Source organism: Podarcis bocagei (genome assembly GCF_964188305.1).
Source record: "Podarcis bocagei genome assembly, chromosome: 6".
In the NCBI taxonomy this organism is placed as follows: Eukaryota; Metazoa; Chordata; class Lepidosauria; order Squamata; family Lacertidae; genus Podarcis; species Podarcis bocagei.
Window position 1 is genome coordinate 20,345,847 of NC_138130.1, and position 23,629 is coordinate 20,369,475.

The 23,629-nt window shown below is 43.9% G+C and overlaps 1 long non-coding RNA gene across 1 annotated transcript; it reads right to left on the reverse strand.

Annotated features, from left to right (window-relative positions):
* Window positions 1–11,689: 11,689 nt before the first annotated feature.
* On the reverse strand, window positions 11,690–23,257 carry LOC308589550. The gene is made up of 3 exons (XR_014009378.1): window positions 23,188–23,257; window positions 19,816–20,752; window positions 11,690–11,909 (listed from the first exon to the last, which is right to left on the reverse strand). It is a non-coding gene; the product is annotated as an uncharacterized lncRNA (long non-coding RNA).
* Window positions 23,258–23,629: the final 372 nt, after the last annotated feature.

The window sequence follows — 23,629 nt, forward strand, 5'->3', positions numbered from 1 at the left end:
ATGTGGCCAGCATTACTAAGCCGCTTCTGGCACAACGGAACACCGAAACCAGGGAAGCGCACAGAAATGCCGTTTACCTTCCCGCCAGAGTGGTACCTATTTATCTACTTGCGCTTTTTGGCATGCTTTCGAACTGCTAGGTTGGCAGGAGCAGGGACCGAACAACGGGAGCTCACCCCGTCATGGGGATTTGAACCGCCGACCTTCTAATCGGCAAGCCCAAGAGGCTCAGTGGTTGAGACCACAGTGCCACCAGAGCCAAAAGTTTGGGGAGTATGATGGATTGGATGGGGGGGGTGGGCAGGTGCCAGGGACTGGGCAGAGGAGGAGGAATGGTGGAGACCACCTCACCATCCTGGCCCTTCCAGGGAGGAGGAAGAGGAAGACAGTATAGATTTACAACAGTGGTTTGCGGTAGGTCACAGCTCAGAGGCAGATGAGGGGAAAAGTTTGGAAATGATGGGAGAGGAGGAGCAGGCAGAGCCAGAGCAGCAGCTGGCTGACATGTCACTAGAAAGCATTCCAGACCCACCAACTCCTAGAACCTGGCGAGCCTTAAAAGTAGGAGAGCAAAGAGATCAAAGACAGAGGGCACTTAGTGGCACCCGTAGAGGAGATGATGATGAATGAGGAAGTGGGAGATACAGGGAGTGGAGTCTCACTCAGGACAACGCCATTATCCAAGAGGTTGGGTTCTATAGCCTCTCTCTGTAAGTTTCACAGAGTGCCACAGAGCATGCTATCATCACCACATGTGTATTTGTGTGAACACACTTCCAAGGCACTTCATATTACTGAATGCAATACTAACACCAGCTCTACAATTAAAAAAAAAAAACCATCAAAAGTTCCATTTGTCAACTCTGATGTTGCAGAAGTGTTTCAGAAACAGAATTCAATGTCTGCATTAGTAACAATAGCTGAAGCCAGGAATGTTAGTTACTCATCTACCCAAGGTATCACATTTTTTTCATATTTCCTTTTTTCAGTTTCATATTTTATTTCAGTGCTATGCAGAAAAATTTATTTCCCCGCCCCTTTTCATTAGATGTTGAAAGGAAAGAAAAATCTGCTATGATTCATATTGTGCTGTTTTAAATCATGATCCTTTGCTCCTGAAGCTTTAATCTGCAAACAGGAAGCCAAAAAGGAAAGTCCTCTTTGCCACCGCCACATCCTTGACAATACTAAGAAAGATAAAGCCCTCTGAATTGCTGTACTTCTGAGAAACCAAAGAGGTAGGCGTGTTTCTCTTCAGCTACAGTGACTATTCTGAAGAGCAGCTTCTGAAGAGCAGGGAAATTTGGGACAAATCTTAAAGCTTACTTTGAGTGATGATTGGGCATTGAGCACCTTTCAAGGGTTCATTCCTGAATTAATAGGGAGAAAGTAACCTTGAAATCAGCAGGAGTAACTTCATATGGCAGGGATAAGGAACTTGTGTGACCCTCTAGATTTTGTTGGACTATGACTTCCATCAGGCCCAGCCAGTGGGTCAATGGTCCAACTGCCAGCGTTTGAAATGGTCCTTAAGTCCAAAGGTCAATCATCCAAATGACCAATGATCACATACCCTCCAATCTTTCTCTTTGATGAAAATAGGGATGTCGTGTTCAACAACAACAATTTTATTGTTTATGCTGGTGGGGAAAATATGGACATTCCAGGATCAAATCAGAAGCTGAGATGGTTTTCATAATTCCAGGAATGTCCCTTGAAAATAGGGACACTTAGAGGGTATGTAATTACCTTTTGTGTATATCATCTTGAGACAGTTGTTTAGAAGGCAATTAATAAATCAGTGATAATATAATAATATTTGCATCAGTTGCTCCACCCACTTCCCCCTCGGACACCACCCAATAATGGAATCCGGTGATTGGAAAGTTCCCAGAAGAGAATATGACCCTTGAGCTGAAAAAAGATTTCCCACCCGTGATGTGTAGGATCGCATGTGTAGGTTATATGTTTATCAGGACTGAACCTCTGCATTTTTGAATGCCTTACAATAATAAAGGACTATGGTATGCAGGTGGCTGATAAGGAATCCATTAGGACTGCAAAGCTTGCAGCTACATGTCCTCTTTTGGGAAGAGCTCGGAGATCCCACCTCTCATGTTTAAATTTTGCCCTGGGAGAAAATATCCGCCCACGCCAAAACTTGGCTTCCCGTTCCAAACACATTATAGATATCTGCCAAACATCATTTGCAATTCTTTCTGTCGAAAGGGGAAAGCTACGTGGAAGCAGCGCCCTTGCAATAAACTCGTTCCAAACATTTCCTGATTAATTCCAGATCCTTTCCAATTATGCACTGCTCCCAAATAAGGCTCACGTTGCACGTCTCCGTGGGATTTGCATCATGGCTTGTTTGATAGGGCGTGAGCCTTCGAGCTTTTGGTAAACAGGGCTCTCAATCATTTAAAGGGGAGCAGAGTTTGACACACCAATTGCAGTGCCTGCTTCCTATATGCGGGCGAATGTTGGAGACTCTTTATGTCAGCTCCTGAGGAAAATCACTACCAGACATGGAGAGAAAACATTATCCTAGGCCAGTGTTTCCCAAACCTGGGTTTCTAGCTGTTTTTGGACTACAATTCCTATCATCCCTGACTACTGGTCCTGTTAGCTCAGACCCTCCAAGTATCCTTATTTTCCAGGGACGTCCCTAATTTAGAGAAGCTGTCCTGGTTTCTGATTTGATCCCGGAATGTTCCACTTTTCCCTATTTTCATCAGAGAAATGTTGGGGGGTATGGAATTATCCAACCTCCAAGCTGTCTGAAGGTAATCCTGTATAGGGAAGGGTTTTGTTTTTTTAATGTTAAAGCTTTATTATGTTTTTATATATGTTGGAAGTTGCCCAGAGTGGCTGGGGCAACTCAGTAAGATGTGTGGGGTATAACTAGTAAACTTATCAATATGGAATGGGGCGTCCCTATTATCATCAGAGAAATGTTGGAGGGTATGCTAGCTAGGGATGATGGGAGCTGTAGTCCAGAAACAGCTGGAGACCCAAGTTTGGAAAACACTGTTCTAGGCATTTGCCAAGGAGTTCCTCCAGAATCTATAGTCATAACAGGGAGATGGCAGGGCTGTTGGTGAACTAGCCAGATAGCATCAGCTGACTGGCTCTACCAGCTGTGTGGAAGAATCTTCAACTGCTCTTGGAGAAACAGTCATTTTTAAGACTAGTTTATACGTACAGGATTTCTCCATTAGGATGCAGAGGGAAGATGAAAGGAGGTGACCTGCAGCTAAACCAAATGTAGGCCACAAATTATGGAGGTGGCTGGTTAAAACATATGTGCAAGGCGTGTGTGGATTGGGGAAATTTAGAGATTACATCCCCTTCATGGATCACTGCCTTGCCGTGGCGAAGGGGCTTGAATAACTCAGAGAAGCTATGAACTATGCCGAGCAGGGCACCCAAGATGAACAGGTCATAGTGAAGAGTTTTGACCAAACGTGATCCACCTGGAGGAGGAACTGGCAAGCCACTCCAGTATCCCTGCCAAGGAAACTCCATGGACAAAGACAACATTGGTGCTGGAGGAGACTCTTGAGAGTCCCATGGACTGCAAGAAGATCAAACCTATCCATTCTGAAGGAAATCAGCCCTGAGTGCTCACTGGAAGGACAGTTCCTGAAGCTGAGACTCCAATACTTTGGCCACCTCATGAGAAGAGAAAACTCCCTGGAAAAGACCCTGATGTTGGGAAAGATGGAGGGCACAAGGAGAAGGGGACGGCAGTGGACGAGATGGTTGGACAGTGTTCTCGAAGCTACCAGCATGAGTTTGACCAAACTGCGGGAGGCAGTGGAAGACAGGAGTGCCTGGCGTGCTCTGGTCCATGGGGTCACGAAGAGTCGGACACGACTAAATGACTAAACAACAACAACAACAACAACAACAACAACAACAACAAGAGATTACATTCTTTGCAAAGGCACACACATGACTTACAGCATTTGATAACTGCTGTTCTAGATAAATGAGAGACCGGTACATTCTGAGAGCAGACCTATTTGCTGTGGAAAAGCCAAGAAGAAGAAAACATGGAAGGCTCCCAAAATCCTGGAGAACCACTACTAGTCTGTGTAGATAATACTGAGCTAATAGACCAATGGACCACAAGACAGCTTCTCTGTTCCTAGAAGGTGACATTTTGCATTGCAGAGAACATACTCTCCAGCATGTCTCCAATGAAAATAGGAATGTCCTATTCCATAATGTTATTGTTTGCCCCAACCACTCTGGGTGGTTTCCAACACACACACACACACACACACACACACACACACACACACACACACACACCATTAAAAAAACCCTTCCCTGTAAAGGGCTGCTTTCATATGTCTTCTAAAGGTGGTATAGTTACTTATCTTCTTGGCTTGGGCAACCAGTGTCTCAAATCCCCACCTAGCCATGTAGCTCAGTGGATGACCTTGGGCTAGTCACAGACCATATCCCTGGCATGATGACGAGAGAAGCAGAGAATAGGCATGGATTGTTTCAGTTCACATAGAAGCACAGAGGGCAGTGGCGTGTCTATGAAGCTTGGAGGGGCTTGGACTAGATGACCCCTCAGGGTGCCCTTCCAACTCTGAATCATTGTATGATTCAGTCCCCATCAGCTTTTCTGTTCAAAATGGCCACAAAGTTAATAACATACAGTAGAAGCACATTGATAATTTGGTCACGGAGATCGGTGGCTAATGCAATGGGATATGAATCAGCTCGATGGATATAGCTGCAGGAGATGTGATCATCCTAGAAACTTTTCTCCAGCTGCTTTGATGACATCATTCATTTTGCTATTTACAGAGGAGCCATTGTCATATTTTACAATGACGGCCTAAAGCCATCCTCTGTTCTTCCCAGCCTGATATTCTTATGATGAGCAGAAAGTTAACAAAATCATCTTGTTATCCTCATATTTATTTTCAGTGCTGCTCTGTTGAACTTGCCCTCATCTGTCTCTCACCCACTCCCAAAATACATTATTCTCTCTCTCTCTCTCTCTCTCTCTCTCTCTCTCTCTCTCTCTCTCTCTCTCTCGTACTTCACGTTTTAATTGAAATTCGTCATTATTTTTTTGTGCAGGACAAACCAGCAATGGCAAAGAGTTAAAGACGTCACTTTAAATGACAAAAGCAGAACACTTTACCCCACTTTCCGTCTCTCATCCATTCATCCTCTTCATTGTGAACTTGGCCGTTTCAGCTTTTTAAGCCTCCTTAGACTACCTGCCCCTAATTTGTATTCCTGGAAAGAGGCTTGGGCTTGGGTTCGTTTGCATTTATGTGGCAGTGGAGGAGGAGAAGAGCTGTCTTGCTTCGGACGGGGGTGGGAGCAAGAATGAAGAAGGGAAGAACCTACAAAATGGGGGTTGCCAGTTGGTTTCTGGACCCAATTCAAGGTGTTCACATCAGTGGCGTAGCGTGGGGGGTGCAGGGGGGGGCCGGCCGCACCGGGCGCAACATCTGGGGATTAGGGTTAGGGAGCGCAAATCCACGGGTTAGGAGGCGCAAATCCACTGGTTAGGGGGCGCAAATTACTTGCCTTGCCCCGGGTGCTGACAAACCCACGCTACGCCACTGGCTCACATTAGTGCTAAAGGCCTTAGATGACTTAGGCCCAGAATATCTGAAAGACTGACTCCCTTCCCTTGGGCTCTCTTGGGAAGGGCTGCCATACGTCCAGAATTTCCCAGACATATCCAGGATTTGTCCATTGAAAATAGCGCCCAGGCGGAGTTTCTGAAAATCAGTAAAGTGATTTTCTGGCAAATTTCCTTTAAAAATAGCTTAAAAACGTCAAAGCTCAACAACTTTGGCCAATCTCTCCTCCCCCTCAAAAAAACAACAACTCAACAACTTTGGCAGAAAAGCTCAGGAGAGGGCATTCTAGGTTGTGGAATAAAGGGTACACCACTTTACCTTTAACATCTGAGACACATTTTTTTTGAGGAGCCATTCTATTTCTGTGTCTGTAGTTTGTTTGAAAATGTTTTTAATATTACCTTGTTGTTGTTGTTGTTTTAAAGAATATTTATTGAAATTATACAAAAAATTACACACAAAGAAAAAACAAACAAAAACTAACAAACACAAGCTAACAAGAAAGTTGACAAAAAGGCAACCCAGAAAGAAGGAAAAGAAATAGGGGGGGGGGAGAAGGGGAAAAAAGATATTTTAAAAAAGAATAAATCCATTTTTCAGCATCTTTGATCTCATTTGCTTATTTCCTTGACCTCCTCACACCTCCCCTTTTGTATTCCCGTTTTCCAAGTCTTTTCAGCAAATCCTTACCCTCTTTCATTTAACTTTGCTCTATACTTAACCTATTATAACTATACATTTTCATCCATATAACTATCTATATTTACCTATTCTTATTAACCTTATTACCAAAACCACTTCTTTTCAGTCCAACATCATTTTAACATTCATTAATTTTACAGTATTTTAATATTACCTTGTTGTAACGCACCCTGGAACCTGAGGCGGAATCATGGAGTAGAGGTTCATAATGTATTTCGCCTCCCTATAACTAGCAAAATAAGAATAAATTATGCTGATCTGTTTAGAAAATGCTGCGCTTTCATAATACTTGCATAGTTTTCTTGGTGCCTCTTTTAATTTTAATTTTTAAAGCATGAAATGTAGTCATTTGTTTGTATGCCTGTCCAATATTTCTATGCAGCCTTTCTGGGCTGAAGCCCCCATAGTAGAATTATATACAAAGCTGAAACAGAAAATACAGATGAAGTATTATTTAAAATGAATTCATTGCAATCATTCAGGTTATAAAACCAAAGTGGCTACGTCAATATACTTACACCCACAACTTTGAGCCCATAGCAAAAGGGTGGATGAAAGAATAATCTAAATAAATAAATACAAATTATTAGATTAAATGGGGCAATGTTATTAATGTGTTTGCAAACATTAGGCATCTAAATGCTTGTTATGCTAACCATGCTTATTTATATCCAGGTCAATTTAACTACCCTGCAGATGATATGTTACTGATTATCGTCTTCCAAAGCAGCCACTCTATTCCAAACTTAAAAATGGAAAGCATCATGCTGGTGGTCAACAAAAGAGGTTTAAAGACTCTCATAAGGCAAATCTTTAAAAATGTAGTATAAACACCGACAACTGGGAAACACTGGCCTGCGAGCACTCCAATTGGAGAACAGCCTTGACCAAAGGTGTCATGGGCTTTGAAGACCCTCAAACACAGGACGAAAGGGAGAAACATGCTAAGAAGAGGAAGGCACACTTGGCAAATCCTCACCGTGATCAGCCTGGAAACCTATGTCCCCACTGTGGAAGGATGTGTGGATCCAGAATTGGCCTCCACAGTCATTTATGGACTCACTGTTAAAACTGTGTTTATGAAGACAATCTTACTCAGTTATGAGTTATTGCCAAAAGAAGAGAAGAGAAGAGAAGAGAAGAGAAGAGAAGAGAAGAGAAGAGAAGAGAAGAGAAGAGAAGAGAGACTCTATAGCCATGACCATGTGAATGCATCTTTGACTGGGTGGTCATACTGCTAAAAACAGAAACATCTATGAAATTTTTATGTAATGTTTGAAGGGCTAGATAACATATGATTACTGAACTCTATGAGAGAGTTACAGCCATATCAGTAAGGCTGGTGTCAATGAACTGACAGTCTTGTGATATTTTAAGCAAATCCCTTGCTTTGTTTTGATAAGTAAATGAAACTTCCTGTCTCAGATATCTCTCCTGCTCCTGACCCAGATCGAGACTGTCAAAGTGTCCCTATTTTTCATGGACAGTCCATGATTTAGAGAAGCCATCCCAGTTTCTGATTGGATCCCAGAATGTCCCACTTTTCTTTAAGAAATCTCTATTTTCCTTGGAGAAATGTTGGAGGGCATGGAGTTATGCGACCCCCGAGTCAAGGAGATAAGTAACTATAAAACCTTTAGAAGACATCTGAAGGCAGCCCTGTATAGTGAAGGTTTTTCAGTGTTTAATGTTTTATTATGTTTTTTATATACGTTGGAAGCTGCCCAGAATGGCTGGGGTAACCCATTCAGATGGTTGGTGTATAAGTAATAAACTTAGTAGTAGTAGTAGCAGTAGTAGTAGTAGTAGTAGTAGTAGTAGTAGTAGTAGTAGTAGTAGTAATAGGGTAGTACTAGTATTGAATAGGACATCCCTATTTTCATCGGAGAAATGTTGGAGGGTATTCAAATCATTAAACTCAAGAATAACTATGGGTTGTCTGCACTATTAGTCTTCCTCAGAGTCAGAGGTGCCGACTTGCGCCCAAGATTGAGGGGGGCCTATTGCATGTTGGGCATTTGTGACATCATGTGCACACACACGGCGTCACATTGTGGGGAGGAGGCCGAGTGTGAAGCCCACCACGGTGTGGCTCCAATGACTGGCGGCTCCTCCTCTCTCACAGTCGAGGAGTTGGCCACTGAAGCTATGCCTCGCCCTGCCTTCTCTGCCCCTTCAACATTGAAGGGGCCTGGCCCCTTTCCCACAGAGACTGAGGGGCTCAAAAACACCTTGGCCCATGGGGAGGCAACCTAAGGCCCATGGGCCGGATGTGGCCCAATCACCTTCTCAATCAGGCCTGCAAATGGTCCGGGAACCAGCGTGTTTTTACATGAGTAGAATGTGTCCTTTTATTTAAAATGCATCTCTGGGTTATTTATGGGGCATAGGAATTCGTTCATTTCCACCCCACCCCCCAAAATAGTCCAGCCCACCACATGCTCTGAGGGACGGTGGACTGGCCCACGGCTGAAAAATGTTCCTGACCCCTGCCTTGGCCCTATAGAGTTGGTGCCAATGCTCAGAGCAGACCCACTGAAATTTTAAAAATATGGCTAACATACTCAGATGCACCTCTCTAAAATAAGAGTGTCAGTGCAGCCCTAGACGCTTCAGTGGGACTTGCTCCCAAGTGAGTAAGTATGAAATCCTGTCCTGAGTCCATTCAGATCACCAAAATCTTGCTCTCTCTTGGTATTTTTCTCAAACTGCAGCAGGAACATCCTGCTAAGGGATGAGGAAGGAAGAAGACAGAATAAGGAGGAAGAAACTTCCAAGCCCAGGTTTTGGAATTAAGTCTGAAGCAAGACACTCTCTTGTTTGAAATAAGTTATAATTAAAAAACAAACACATCAACTCACCTGCTAGCATCAGGGATGGGAAACCCGTGGTCTTCCAGAAGTTGTTGAACTACAGCTCTGATAATCTCTAGTCTTCTGGCTAGGACTGATGAGATTTGGAGTCCAGCAACATTTAGAAGACCACACTTTCCCATCCCTACTAAAGATGTTGAAACACAACATCTACACGCAATCCTCCTTTAGCGTACTAAGGGTGTGATCCTGCCCATGTGAAGTATGTTTAATTCCTATTCATTTCAGTGGAAGAAATTTACAGCACAATCCTATGCTGCTTGATTTGAAAGTAAATCAGTCCTACTAGGTTTCTGTGGGGCTTATTCCATGCTAAGCTTTTGCTGGATTGCAGCCTAAGCCATCTATAACTCCCCGATGGAAATAAAAGAGGCTTAAAAAGTGCTGAATTTGGCTTTGGCCCTTAGACCCTCACTGCAACCTTGGTGACTTAATGCAGAGTGGACCCCCCTTTTAATACTAGATTTATTTCACTTTATCTGTCCAAAAGTAAGGAAAATACAGCCCTTTTTTAAAAAAAAGAAGCTTGTATCAGAAAGGAAATATCAGGTGTAGCTGTCCCGTTATACATGCATTCAAGTCTTTTCCTGTTTTGTGTTTTTAGTCTTCAAGAGTCCATATGCACCTGTACAAGAAATCCTGGGATCTGGGCCCTCAGCAACACATATTCAGGAGTTCCAGCTCAAACCATATTGGGTTGTATTTTCTTTGCCCCCCCCCCTTTTTTAAGGTAAATAACAATTATATAAGATCATACCGGACCAGTGTGCAAACTTATCTACTGCAACCCTAACCTCCTTTACTTAGGAGCAATACCTATTGCATTCAACAAGACTTCCTTCAGGTTAAGATTGCACTAACCAAAATAATAATATTTTTTTCCAAAAACAAATCCAGAATTGTGGGAGGTGGGCGAGGGGAGAAGCAGAGAAGCCAAGCATCAGACATCAAAAACAATAACCTGGATGTTTACTCTCTCTCTCTCTCTCTCTCTGTGTGTGTGTGTGTGTGTGTGTGTCTTTCTCCCTACCCTCCGGCTCTCCAGCAATGTCTGTGCGTTTGGCTGCTTTCCTCCCCCTGCCCGGATGATTCCACAGCTCAGTGGCTTGGCTTAGGTACAGTTGGAAATGCCCGAGAATGGCTCTTTGTTGGGTTTCGCCTGCGCTAGAGCCCAGTGTTGCTGTGAAGCGAAGGGCTATTCAATTTCTTCACTCAGGCAGAACACTCAACAGGAAGGAAGGAAACAGCCATTCTTTCTGGTCCTATTGTGTGACCACCAGGCTTAGGCAATCAAACAGCTCTGTGGCCTGAACCGCAATGCCTGCTGTCCTGCCTTGCTGGAGAGGGGAGGGATGTGCAGAGGTGGGGAGGCAGGAGGTGGGGAGGGAAACGGGTCCCTGCTTTGTCTTTGATACACTCCAACGACATCTTTTCATGGCTCGCAGCCTCAGGTAGCCTCCTCTCCCCCTAAAACACACACACACACAAAAGCCAGCCACCCCTCTTTGCATTCCCCCGCTCTCCATTGAAAAGACTTTGCCCAAAGAATCAAGGGGTGTGAGAGGGAAAGAAAGAGAAAGAGGATCTCTGGATAGTGCCGATTCACTCCTTTGAGGGACTGGTGGAAATCTATGAAAATGTATGCTTTAAACAGGGAAGGCGGGCAGGAAGGAAGTCAGAAGGATGAAGCAGAGAAGAACAGGTCTGGGTGGAAGCAGCCGAGGCACTGCTCTCTCCAAACTCCTTCGTTTCTTAACAGTTGCCATTTAGCATGCTGCAGAAAGCCGAATTTGTTTCATTTTCGAGGAAACTGAAATTATAAATTCACACAGGATATCAAAAGTACAGCGGAGTGACGTTCAGGTGCACGTCAATGGATCCTGTGAGCATCTCCTGTGCAGAGATGATTGGAGAGTGGCTGTGTGCCCAGCTCTACCAAGGACAGTCTTCCTGTCCGAGTTTGGTGTAAAGAATCATAAGAGGGGAGATGATGGACCTTGAAATTGCCCATCAACAGCTGCACCTGAACTGCAGACTGTGCAGGAAAGCTGGTCATAATGATAGTCATTGTTTCTAAACTTTGGCATACCTACGGGACCGCCTCTCCCAGTATGCCCCACAGAGAGCCTCAAGGTCCATAAATAGCAACACCCTAGTGGTCCCAGGCCCTAAGGAAGTTAGATTAGCTTCAACCAGAGCCAGGGCCTTTTCAACTCTGGCTCCGGCCTGGTGGAACGCTCTGCCTCATGAGACCAGGGCCCTGCAGGATCTGATTTCTTTCCGCAGGGCCTGTAAGACAGAGTTGTTCTGTCTGGCCTTTGGCTTGGAGCCAATTTGATTCCCTCCCCTTCTTTCTTTTTCCTTTTTCCTTTCCTTTCAGGTCTATCTACCCTAGGCCATCACACACACACACACACACACAGAGAGAGAGAGAGAGAGAGAGAGAGAGAGAGAGAGAGAGAGAGAGAGGTTTATGGTTTCCTCATGAGTGACATAGCATCCTTGATGATCAGGTGGATGTTGAGGGATCAAATAATGTTGGCAACATCAAACTTTTACAGGTTCTTGACCAGGTGGCACTGATTGACAAGTGGCTCTGAGTAGCCAATCACAGGAGTTGTATGTAGCCAGGAAAAGATCCTTAACAATTTTGTGGAGCCAGAGGATGGAACTGTTCAGATGTCAATGACAGGGAGGTGGGGGTTTTCTGGATGGAGAGAGAGAGAGAGAGAGAGAGAGAGAGAGAGAGAGAGAGAGAGAGAGACTAAATAAAAATTGCTGAAGACAACCCGTGGGGGCCAACAGTGGCCCAGCTACTGAGAAATGATTGTGATGGCTCCACTCCACCTGGCAAACCACTTCTAGAATGAAGGATTTGTATGGAGAAATTGGCAGGTGGGATAAAGGGCTAGACATTTCTCAACACACACATTCTCTCCTGCAAGAGATACAACCCCTACATTTGCATTACCCCAGCAAATATAGGTCTGTGTCGGGAACAGGTTTGCCAAGTCCTAAGAAAAAGCCATCAGAAAAGTGTACCATTATGACATCCCCCCTCCCTTAAAAAAACATACTTATTAGAGATTCTTGGGAGGGGAATGAAAGAGACATCAAAATGCTCTTTTCCTTTGGCTTATGGATGTTTTCTTAGAATAGAAACCGCCTCCATTTCCCCCACAGCCACCCCTGAGGAGCTGTGGTGCTATAAAAACAGTCGTACTCAGAACTAACTTCCAGATTTGCTAGCATAATACTTGCCTGAAGATAAACAAGAACATTGGTTTTTAAAGGGTAATTAAGGTTTGGGGGATTCGAAATAAAGCCATTGGGATATGGTTTTATGGCCAAAGAAATGTATGTACACAGCGCTTTTACGTGATATGGAGAAAATACTGTTTGTAAAACTTAATAACTAAGTTGACATGCCGAACAGCCTATAGAAACATAATGGGTAAAGGGAAATGGTTCATGTGGCTGGTGATCACATGCGACAAGCCGCAGAAAGCTTCCTCCCACCGCTCATCGCATATACATAATTTGCATACTGTTTACAAATTAATCTCCATAATAGGTCATATGCAAACGATCTGTTTTTCTTGTGAGGGTATTGCAAACTCCTCCCCTCCCCCCCAAAAAATACATGAATCCTTTTGATTCCTTGTGTTATTGATTTGGGGGAAAGGGTTACATTTGATTGTTAAATCATTTGGTCCAGGTAAAGCTGAATTAATTGTAACTTGATGCAGCTTACGTGGCCCCCCAACTTTTGGGTTGTTAAGACACCAAAGTTTCATAGGAAAATCGAGAAAACCAAGAACTTATATCATCACATGCTTTTGTTTTTGTTTTGTGTCCCCAAGACACCCCAAATAAGAACACAATTACACTTGATTTTTGTTTAAGGTTTTTGGCATAATTTTGGCCACAACTTTATTAAAAATACAGCAATGTGAGTGGTTGCTTAGGCATTGGTAGTGACTAACTGACCCCGCACGGGGACAGCTCTGACATTCGCACCCCCCGCGAAGTCAGCAAGGGTAAGTCACCTGGGGAGAGAGACGGGACTGGGAAACATGCCTCACTTCTCCCCAGAATGCTCCCAGGGGCTTGCGTGACCCTAGCCCCTTGCCAGGGGGTTCGGACAAAAGCATGGCAAGCCCCTGGGTTCCTTTAATGGAAAACCCTTGCAGCAGCAGCAGCAGCAGCATTTTGGAGGGCAGGCACAGCCAAATCCATACCCCTCCACCAACCAATTCCCAAACCAATGCCTAACCGCAACCTTACAAGTTGTGACGATTGCTACACAGTAGGCAAAAACCAAATGGCACCAGCCAATCAGCCAAATGGACAAAGTTCCTACCAGGCCCCTGCCCCAAAGCAGACGACCCCATGACAGGCATAGCAAGGTCAAGCGAACAGCCTAACATTAGGGAGGGAGGGTGGGTGATCCGAAGCACGCAGCGAAAGAGGAAGCTCATCACTGTGTGCAGTGTATTTAACAAACAGGGCTGTCAATCAATTAAATAACAGCCCAACCCTGTAACAGCCCACCCCTGCTTAAAGATGGCCAAACTCTTTTGCCCAGCAACAGTGAGGTGTCTTGTCAGCCTCCGCCGCAACACGTGCTCTCCATGAGGGAGAACACGCTTTGTGCTTCTCTTTTGCATTTTTATGCTGCGAATCGCCCCAAGATCTTTGGATGAAGGGCGGTACACAAATAATAATGGGGGGGGGGGGATAGAATTACAAGGCTAGACCAGATGAAATAGACCATCTCTGTCCCCCACACCAGTTCCTCCTTACAGGTAAAACATGGCTATGGTCGTGGAGCATCTCTTTCGGATGCAGAAGGTACCAGGTTCAACCTCTGGCATCTCCAGGTAGTTTCTGTCTGAAACTTGGTTTTCCAAACCTGGGTCTCTGGCTGTTTTTGAACTACAATTCCCATCAACCCCAACCACTCCTCCTGCTAGCTAGGGATGATGGGAGTTGTAGTCCAAAAACAGCTGGGGGCCCAGGTTTGGGAAACCCTGGTGTAGACAATACTGAGCTCGATGCACCAATGGTCTGACTCAGGATAAGGCAGCTTCCTGTGTTCCTATGACTCCTTGCTGATATTTGAACATGGGTGTCCCGGCTTTAGCTAACATAGCAATTGAAAGACCCAGCTTCCATGAATGTGGTTAATCCGTTTAAAAGCCATCTAGATTAGTGTTCATCCTTATCTCTTGCACTAGTAAATTCAACAAGTTGGCTATGCACTCTAGGAAGAAATTCTTCCTCTTCCTTATCACAATATTACATTGGTGTTGGTTTCTAGTGTGCAAGGAAGCAATATGGAACTCTTTCTGCTTCTCTCCCACGCACTGTTCATAATTGTACAAACCTCTAGCATGCCCCAAATTTATTGATATTTTCTTCACTGGGAAGATGCTGTTATTCCATTATGTTTAAAATGCCGGAATCCTGGTGAGCTGCTACCAATCAGATAATGTTGGGCTAGAGCTCTCCATTGCCTGATATCATTGTGACAACAGGTGATGGACTACCCAGCAGTCAAAGCTGACCAGCCCAGGCGTGTTAGGGCTGGGCGCTCTGGTTTTTAAATTGTGATATATCACCAGCTAAGCTTCACGATATACCGATATATTACGATATCTGAAATAAGGATGGAGCTATGTAAAGGCATTTGCTGGCTTCACAGTTTTCCCCCACACAGTGATTTTTGCATAGCACACACACACACACATTGTGATTTGCAATATATTGCTAGGCCGAAAATTATGAAACCGATATCACGATATGGACTTTAAACTGCTTTTGGATGATATATTGATATATCGCCCAGCCTCAATGTGTGTGAGGAGATCCAGTTGGCTAGATCCAGTTCCCTACTCCTGGCCTAGATGAATGTAAATAGTCTTAGCTGATATATAAGCAGAGCCGGATTTAGATTTAATGTGGCCCTAAGCTACTGAAGGTAATGGGGCCCTTTATATGTCCAGCTGTCCTTTGTCAACAACAAATTGTTGCTGTTTTTTGTGTTGAATATATGCTATATGGCAATTTGTGGACCTAATAGGCAGTGGCGTAGCGTGGGGGGTGCAGGGGGGGCCGGCCGCACCGGGCGCAACATCTGGGGGTTAGGGTTAGGGGGCGCAAATCCACGGGTTAGGGGGCGCAGATTACTTGCCTTGCCCCGGGTGCTGACAACCCATGCTACGCCACTGCTAATAGGTATCTAAAGCCATTTGCACATGCAAAATGTAGGCACCCTATATATAGAAATGAGCAAACCAGTGATATTTTAGGGAGCAGGTTAGCAGGCAGAGCTCATTACTTACATCATAGGAGCCTACACAACACAAAACACTGTTGCTGTATGTAAGTTTTATTTTATTTGTTTTTTATCTTATATTTTGGAAATTTACATCCAGGTTTTTTCCTTTTAATTTTTTTAGGAGGCCCCAAGAGAGTGGGGCCCTAAGCTATAGCTTGTTTAGCTTATACGTAAATCCAGCACTGTATTTAAGGCAGTTTCCTCTGTTCCTTAGGGCAGAATATAGAAGCCAACTCCTAGGTCCCTTTGCCCCCTCTCAATAAAATGTTTGAGGGAGCTGGGTTGATGAGCATTGTCATTCAAATGGTGTGTGTCACGTCACATGATCAATCATGTGGGGCAGGGCTTACCTGCTCCCCCCCCCCCCATATTATATTCAAGTTGGCACCCCTGGGGCAGAACAAGCAGTAGCAATCTGGTAGGGCAGGGGTGGAGCTTCTTCAAAATCTGGTTAGATAGGAACGGGGCTGGGGGTGTTTGCACAACTGGTAAAATGTGCTGTCTTTTCATATCCTAGTACTGATTACCCGAGAGAACCCAGTTTTATTGCTGGCTGGCCAGCGAGCCTAGCCAAACATGAAGAATTGTTCCGCTTTTGAGCTTGAGAGCTCCTTCTCCATCACACCATGGCAAAGTTAATTTCTAAAAGGCAGGAAACAAAAGTGCTTGGCAACACTGCGCCTAAAATGTTCCCATCTACACACGCACGTTTCAGAAGAGAAGAGCTTTCATTAAAGAAGTGGCCTTAGTATTCATGATACTTAGTGACAAACTTGCAGCGCTTTCCCACTGGCATGCAAAAGTGAAAAGCAGAATTTATCTCCTTTCTTCTATGTTTCATGTTATGTCCCCCCCAACCCTGATTATTTTTTTTTAGGGGGGGTGCAACTTCTTTATTTCCAGTAACTCTCATCTTAGCGCTTTCTCTCTTGTTCTCTCTCCCTCCCTCAATTTTTCCCCTCATTTCTCTTTGGTCAAAGCATTTCTGAATGAATGCCAGGCTGTTACTATGTAAGGCCTGTTGTACTGGAGAGTTGGAGTCCCATTCCTGGAATCATGACCGGCAACCCCAAAATAGTATGTTTTGTTGTTTTACAGGGAAAACAAGAGAGTATAGAAGCTTTCAGAACAAACAGAAATGCAGAGAGCCGAGGGACAAAGACTCTGCTGAACACACACACACACACACACACACACACACTCCTCAGGGAGTCATTCGATTGGCTGCAGATAGCTTTAATCTAGAAAGTTGAAAGAAATATTGATGCACTAACGTTGCTATTCTTGCTGGGCAAAACAATCGGCTTTGAATCAGAGGTTTAATGTGGGAGGCTAGAATTCAGGGTGCCCTTTTCTCAATCCATATACAACCAGAGTCCATTTCAGATTTTTACATGATTAATGGCGTCTAGGAGATGTAATTCGCAAGCCGTGTATTGTGGCTTGCCAGGTTTTTGTCAACCTCCCCACCCCCTTTTTTTACAGTTCCAGACAGCTAAAAACAAAAACAAAACAAAAAACCCACAGGAAGTTTGTCAAGCCCTGGTAGACTGTCATTCATGGTTAGTGGATTGAATTCAGCTCGATGGATAAAAAGGCTTTTTAAAAAATGGACTAGGAAGTATATAAGGCCGGGAATAAAGTTTGCATCTGATGGCTTTCAGGCCTGAACATAGATAGGATGTCTCCTTACACATCACCACAAAACAGTGGATGAAAGAGAAGCATATTTGCATAACATTTGCACATGCTCCTTTTTCTTTATAGAAGCAAATTTAGAAATAATGACTATAAAGTAACTGAAAATATAATACACCTCGTCACGGTGAAGATAATATAAGACCATTAAAAGGGCCATGCTGAATTTAGCCAGAGACCCATCTCGTCCAGCCCCCTGTTCTCACAGTGGTCCATGGGGAATCTGCAAGCAATGTCTGAGTGCAACAGTGCTCTATTCACTTGTGATTCTCAACAACTGGTGGTGGCAGTGGCAATGATATTTTCCCCAAGAGCCTTTGGCTAGAATTGGCCAATCCATCCCCCCTGGTGGCATAGCGTGGAAGGGCATAGGGGCGGTTGCCTCGGGTGCAAAATTTGTTAGGGGCGCAAAATTTCAACAGGGCTGCCCCGATACAAGCTACGCACTTAAATCCCTGGGCTCCGTTGAAAACAGCTTCTCCATGCAAATCAGTAAGCGACCTCTCCATAGAATGAAACAACTCTTCTTATCTCTATGGCTGGGTGACGTTGAATGTGCATGCGTACACTGTTTCCCTCCCTCCCATGGCCCCGGGCACTGGCAATACATGCTATGCCACTGCCTCCCTGCCCTGGTTAAAGTCCCCTGAAACAATGGTACATTATGATGTAGCATAATTCTCAGGCCAATTGGTGGGAAGGAGGGATGGCAGCAATCAGTCAGTATACTCTGCCAATGCTATATCTCCTCCCTCCATTTTAATCCCTTGGAAACACTGACAAAATACCAGCCCCCAACTTTCATGAATGGAAAGGGGGGGCATTTTAGCTTTTCCCAAGTAGTTAAACACTTGCTTGGAAGCAAGTCCTATTAAATGCAGTGTGACTCTTACAACAGACCCACACCAAACATTTAAAACACATCCAATGCACATTCAAAACACATTCAAAACACATTACTTCCCCCAGCTGTGGTTTCCCCCTCACAGAGCTATAAATTGCCAGTACCCTTAACAAAATAAAGTTCCCAGGATTCTTTTTTGGGAGTGCTTTAAATGTACATTGGATGTGTTTTAAATGTGGATCTGTCCTTACTTCTGAGTGAACTTGTATAACACGACTGCTGTGTTGAAAGAGGAAAGGATTAACTCAGTTCCTTGAACTACAGTTCCTGGAATTCCTGGATTAAGAACCATGACAGAGTTAAAACATACTTACACTTTTAGCGTAGAGAGATCCTATTTCAGTTTCAATTCCACAATAAAAGATCAAGCAAAATTTGTATCTACTATTCCAAGTAAATAACAACAACAACAATAATAATGAAGATTGATGGTGGTAGTCTGTGAGCACTCCAATTGGAGAACAGCCTTTATCAAAGGTGTCATGGACTTTGAAGACACTCGAACTCAGGACGAAAGGGAGGAACGAGCTAAGAGGAAGGCACGTTTTGCAAACCCTCACCGTGATCAAGTCCCACCCGGAAACCTATATCCCCACTGTGAAAGGACATGTGGATCCAGAATTGGCCTCCACAGTCACCTATGGACACACTACTAAGACCGTGTTCACAGAAGACAATCTTACTCGGCTACGAGTGATAGCCAAAGAAAGAAGAAAGAAAGGTCATACTTGGTTAAATTGACCAATAGTAGACCCTGTATAAGGGGACATCTTATGGACAGTGCTCTTGAACAAAAATGTATGGTGGCTTCAGAAAAAGCCACTAGCTTCAGTTAATGGCATGGATGGGAAACATGTTTTTGGGTGTTGATGGACTCTCATAGTCTTTAACCACTGTTCATCATGACTGGGACTAATGGGAGTCAGAATATGACAGAACCCAGAGGACTATGCATTCTCCAGCCATAATCTATGGCAAACAGGTCATGTAAAAGAGTGCACCATGCAGTAAACTCAATGTATATCAACTTTTAATACTCAAATCACAACTGGCATTGGGTTTCACATGGCTATCTGTGGAGTTTGCATAAGCTAAGCCTTTTCTATGACCATCGAGTGCTAAGTGATCATGTGACTAGGCCCTGAGCTGAGAGTTATGAGAGCATGGAGAGAAGCCTGATCTTTAATAAGGTGTGTGATTTTTTTTTTTTGGGGGGGGGGGAATACTTTTTATATTGAGCAATGATCTCATAAAGATTTTTTATTCAACCGCACAAAATGAAGGTCGCTGTCCAATTTGGACCAATCTTTGCTTCCATACGCCAATCAGATCTTAGGAAGAGCCAATTCAACGGCTAAGAAAATCTTACTTGGCCTCCGTAAATACATTTTTGATATTTCATTAATGACATACTAGAATGCACATCAGAGAAACGAGCAGGACAATTAACACTGTTAGATTATTTAATTACCACATTCTGTGCAAGGCTCTGATATTTAAGTCTCCCAGCAGGGTCTTAACCATGCTTACTCATCCTTGTAATTTCAATAAGTCTTAATTCCAAGAAAGTGTCCTTAGTGTTGCAACCATTGCCTCTGTTCAGCATTTTTCTCACCCTCCCTCATTATTTCCATCAGGTTTACCAAACGCCTGAAAAAGAATACTTACACTAACACTTAGATCAAGCCATGAATCTTGCAATACTGGACCACCCTATATATCTGAGAGGCCCTGATTGGTCCAGGGTCTCTTTACTGGTCCAGAACTCTGAATAAACTTCTTGTTTTAGGCCAGGCCTTGTTCTGAGTCATTTGGGGATGTGCTGGGTTTGTTACACAATGGAGGTTGCATTTTTTTTTACTGCTTCTTGCATGTTTCCATGTTTCTCCTACCCAGAGGCTCTCATCAATCCTTGCTTCATTTCAGCAGCCTGTTTTGATCTGGGTGAGACCAGCAGCTTCCTGCAGGATCAGCATCTCTGTGGAGGGAATCGGTCAAGAAGGTGAAGATATAATATAATTGAGAAGCCAATCTGCTTTCATTTCCATGCAGAAAAAACAGTCCAAGCAGGCAGGGTGGAGAAGGGAGTGGAATTGGCAGGACCAGGAAGCATGGCAGGAACAGGCTGAAATCCTGGGTCTGTGATCTCATCCAGGAGATAAGCAGAAGGAGAGAGATAAGAACAGAGGACACAGTGACCAGTCATGTAGACTAGTGGCAGATTGCAGGAGGCACAGAGGTAGTGAACAGGAAGATTGCTCTATTTTGATGGAGTGGTTGTTCAAGAAAAGAGGTGGTAAACAAGATCTCCATTGAAATCTCCTGCAGCCATTACCCTATTTCACCTCTTGCTTGATGACCATCATCTCTTGTGGGGGTCCAGACCTCGTGTGACTAGAACAGAGTCATATCTCCTTCAGTGTCTTTTCTGACTCCGCCTTGTCCTGAACTTTGGATGGATAGTTCATTTCTTTGATTTTGAGTCACACACATGCCCTTGGGACAACATGTGCTTTGCTCCTTTCTGTTCCTCTTTTGAAACAATTCTTTCCACAAGTAGCTTTCTGTCAATAATTCCCACCAGCTACTTCCTCTCCCAGTCGCGCTATCAGAGGGAAGCGAACCAAACAAATATTTACCATGTATACGGGGAGAAAAGGCACAGCTCTTTTCACTTTCTCCTTGCTGTCATCTATTCCCCTCCCACCCAATGATAGGTCAACGGCTATTTGTGATTTGTTAAGTCCACAGGGCCAGGCTGTGTCTTTTGCCTACAAAGTGCAATACATCTATAGCTAGATTTTCTTATAGATTCAGTACAGTTGTATGGGTTGGGAGCTGTGAGTAGTCAAACCGGCTGGGCCTTAAACTGACCGAGGGAAAAGAATTATTATTATTATTATTATTATTATTATTATTATTATTATTATTATTATTATTACTATTATTATTATTATTAAAATTTGTATACCACCCTATACCCACAGGTCTCAGGGTGGTTGTCAACATAAAATCACAATATAAAAACATAAAGTACATAATAAAAACAAGAACAAGAACAATCCAATAGTCCCCAACTCCTCAACATATTTAAGAGGGCATTGAATATCAATCAGCCCAAGGCCTGGTTGAAGAGGAACGTTTTTGCCTGGCGCAAGTCAAACTTCCCTGAGGAGAGCATTCCACAAATGGGGAGTCACTGCAGAAAAGGCCCGTTCTTCTGTTACCACGCTCCGGACCTCTCGTGGAGGAAACACATGAAGAAGGGCCTCAGAAGATGACCTCAGGGTTCAAGTAGGTTCATATGGAAAGAGACAGTCCTTGAGGTATTACAGTCCTGAGCCGTTTAAGGAATCTCAGCATTACAGAGATGCATAGCTCATGTTGAAAACAGTTATCCATGTTTCCTCCTCCTCTAGCTGCTAGTAACATCTAGGCCAGAGGTGAGAGTTAGGAGATTGCTGTTCCCCTCACAGAGCTACAATTCCCCATGTCCCTCAGAAGAGGGATAGAATAGAATAGATATTTATTACGGCCATAGGCCCATACATCAGAAGAGGGATGGATTGTTAAACCGCTGTGGGAATTGTGGCTCTTTGAGGAAAACAGTAGAGTTAACTGTTAAGAAACCACAGCTCCCAGGATTCTTTGGCTGTGCTCTCATAGTGATTGAAATGTATAATACAGACATTGCCTATGACTCTCCAGATGCTGTCAGAGTAGAATTTCTTGACCATTTGTGACCATTGGCCATGTTGGCTGGGACGGATAGTAGCTGGGGAGGCCACAACTTCTAGAGGACCCCAAGTTCTCCATCACTGCTCCGGATACTAATGGGGAATTTCCAAATGCCAGATGAAACTCTGGGCATGCCAGGGCTGACGGCTCTCCTCCCCACTATCTTTCACATAATGTTAGGATTTAAATTAAGCCATTAAGCTTCACAGGCTCTCTGTTTTAGCAATGTAATTCCCTCCTTGCTCTAAAGTGAAGCAGAGACAAGAGCTTTCAGGACCTCGGGGGCAATTGTAACATGAGTATCCTACATAACACGGGTTTTAAGTCTCTATGGATTACTTACCAGTCCTGAAATAGTTTGTGGAAACAAGAAACAAATCATGTGCACTATGCGCTGACAGATGTTTTTCCATGCCAGTATGGGGATGTGGGGGGAGAACAGCCTCAACAGTATGCAGCCTCCTACAGACTTATCGAAGGAATTATTAATGGAATTGCCTTTTTCAGCTCAAAATGTGTTCATTACGAGATGGTCTCTGCCATGCAGCTACATCATCACATGGTTCAGTTCCGCAATAACTGGGCAAAGTTGCACTTCTTCATTTGATTGATTGTGAGCCCAGGATGAATCAGAACAGTCACGAAATATAAAACAGTAAAATCTGTGATTAGCTATACAATCTATATTGTCAATAAAAACATAAAACAGCTAGCAATGCATCACTGACCGCTACATTCCAGACCAGCTATGTTCCAAAGACTACAACTTCTATCAACCCTAACCATTGACTATGCCATCTGGGGATGGTGGGAGTTGTAGTCCGATGACACCCAAAGTTCTCCGCTGTATCATAACGCAGGGTAGTGCCATGTGGATGGGAGCAGACTTTGTTCTTGGTCGTGGTGGGGTCCACATCTCAACGGTGCCCCACAATGCACCATTTTGTTTTCTCCTGTATAAGCAAATGCGGAATATTTATTCCTAGTGGAAAAGCAAAGCACTGAATTTTGGGACAATGTGAAAGCAAAGGCTAAACCTACCAGTTACCCCTCGCAGTGGATGACTCACTTTTCACAGTCAAGAATGCTACAGATGGGTTCAAAGTGAAACAGGGACCTTGGTAATAGAGAACTCCAACTTGCACACACACACCCATAACGATGCCCTAGTTCACTATGCTTTTCAAACTTAACTATTCTAAATAAGATTTTATTACTTCCTAAACAGGCTTGTGGGATCAGCAGTGTTGGAGGAAGCAGGGTGTGTGGCATCTAAATGTGCTAATTACATCAGTTACTCACATGCAAACCAGCACATAGTGCACTTTGATGCTCTTTCACTGGAAAACAAGTTGCCTGTTCTTAGAACTCATTCTCGAATCCTTAGAGAAACGAGCACTAATCTCAGATGGCTTAATCCCTAACATTTAATAGAGCTAATGCAGTAGCTAAGCGACTGAACTCTGAACCAGGAAGTCACGGAGTGAGATCTCTCCTGAATCAAGAATGCATTTGTTGTCCTTGGGAAAGCTTCTATCTCATAGTCCTCTCCACCTCCCTATCATCAGCAATGTGCTGACCTACTTTACACGGTTGTTGAGGGTTGTTGAGATAATGGGCTTGAACGAGCAGCACTTTGAACCCTCTGTAAATGAATATGTTTGTTTGGAAGGCTGTGCCTTCAGTGGTGTGATGAGGTGCTTACTCTTGCAGTCCTTGAGTTTTTGCCTGTATGGCCAGCATC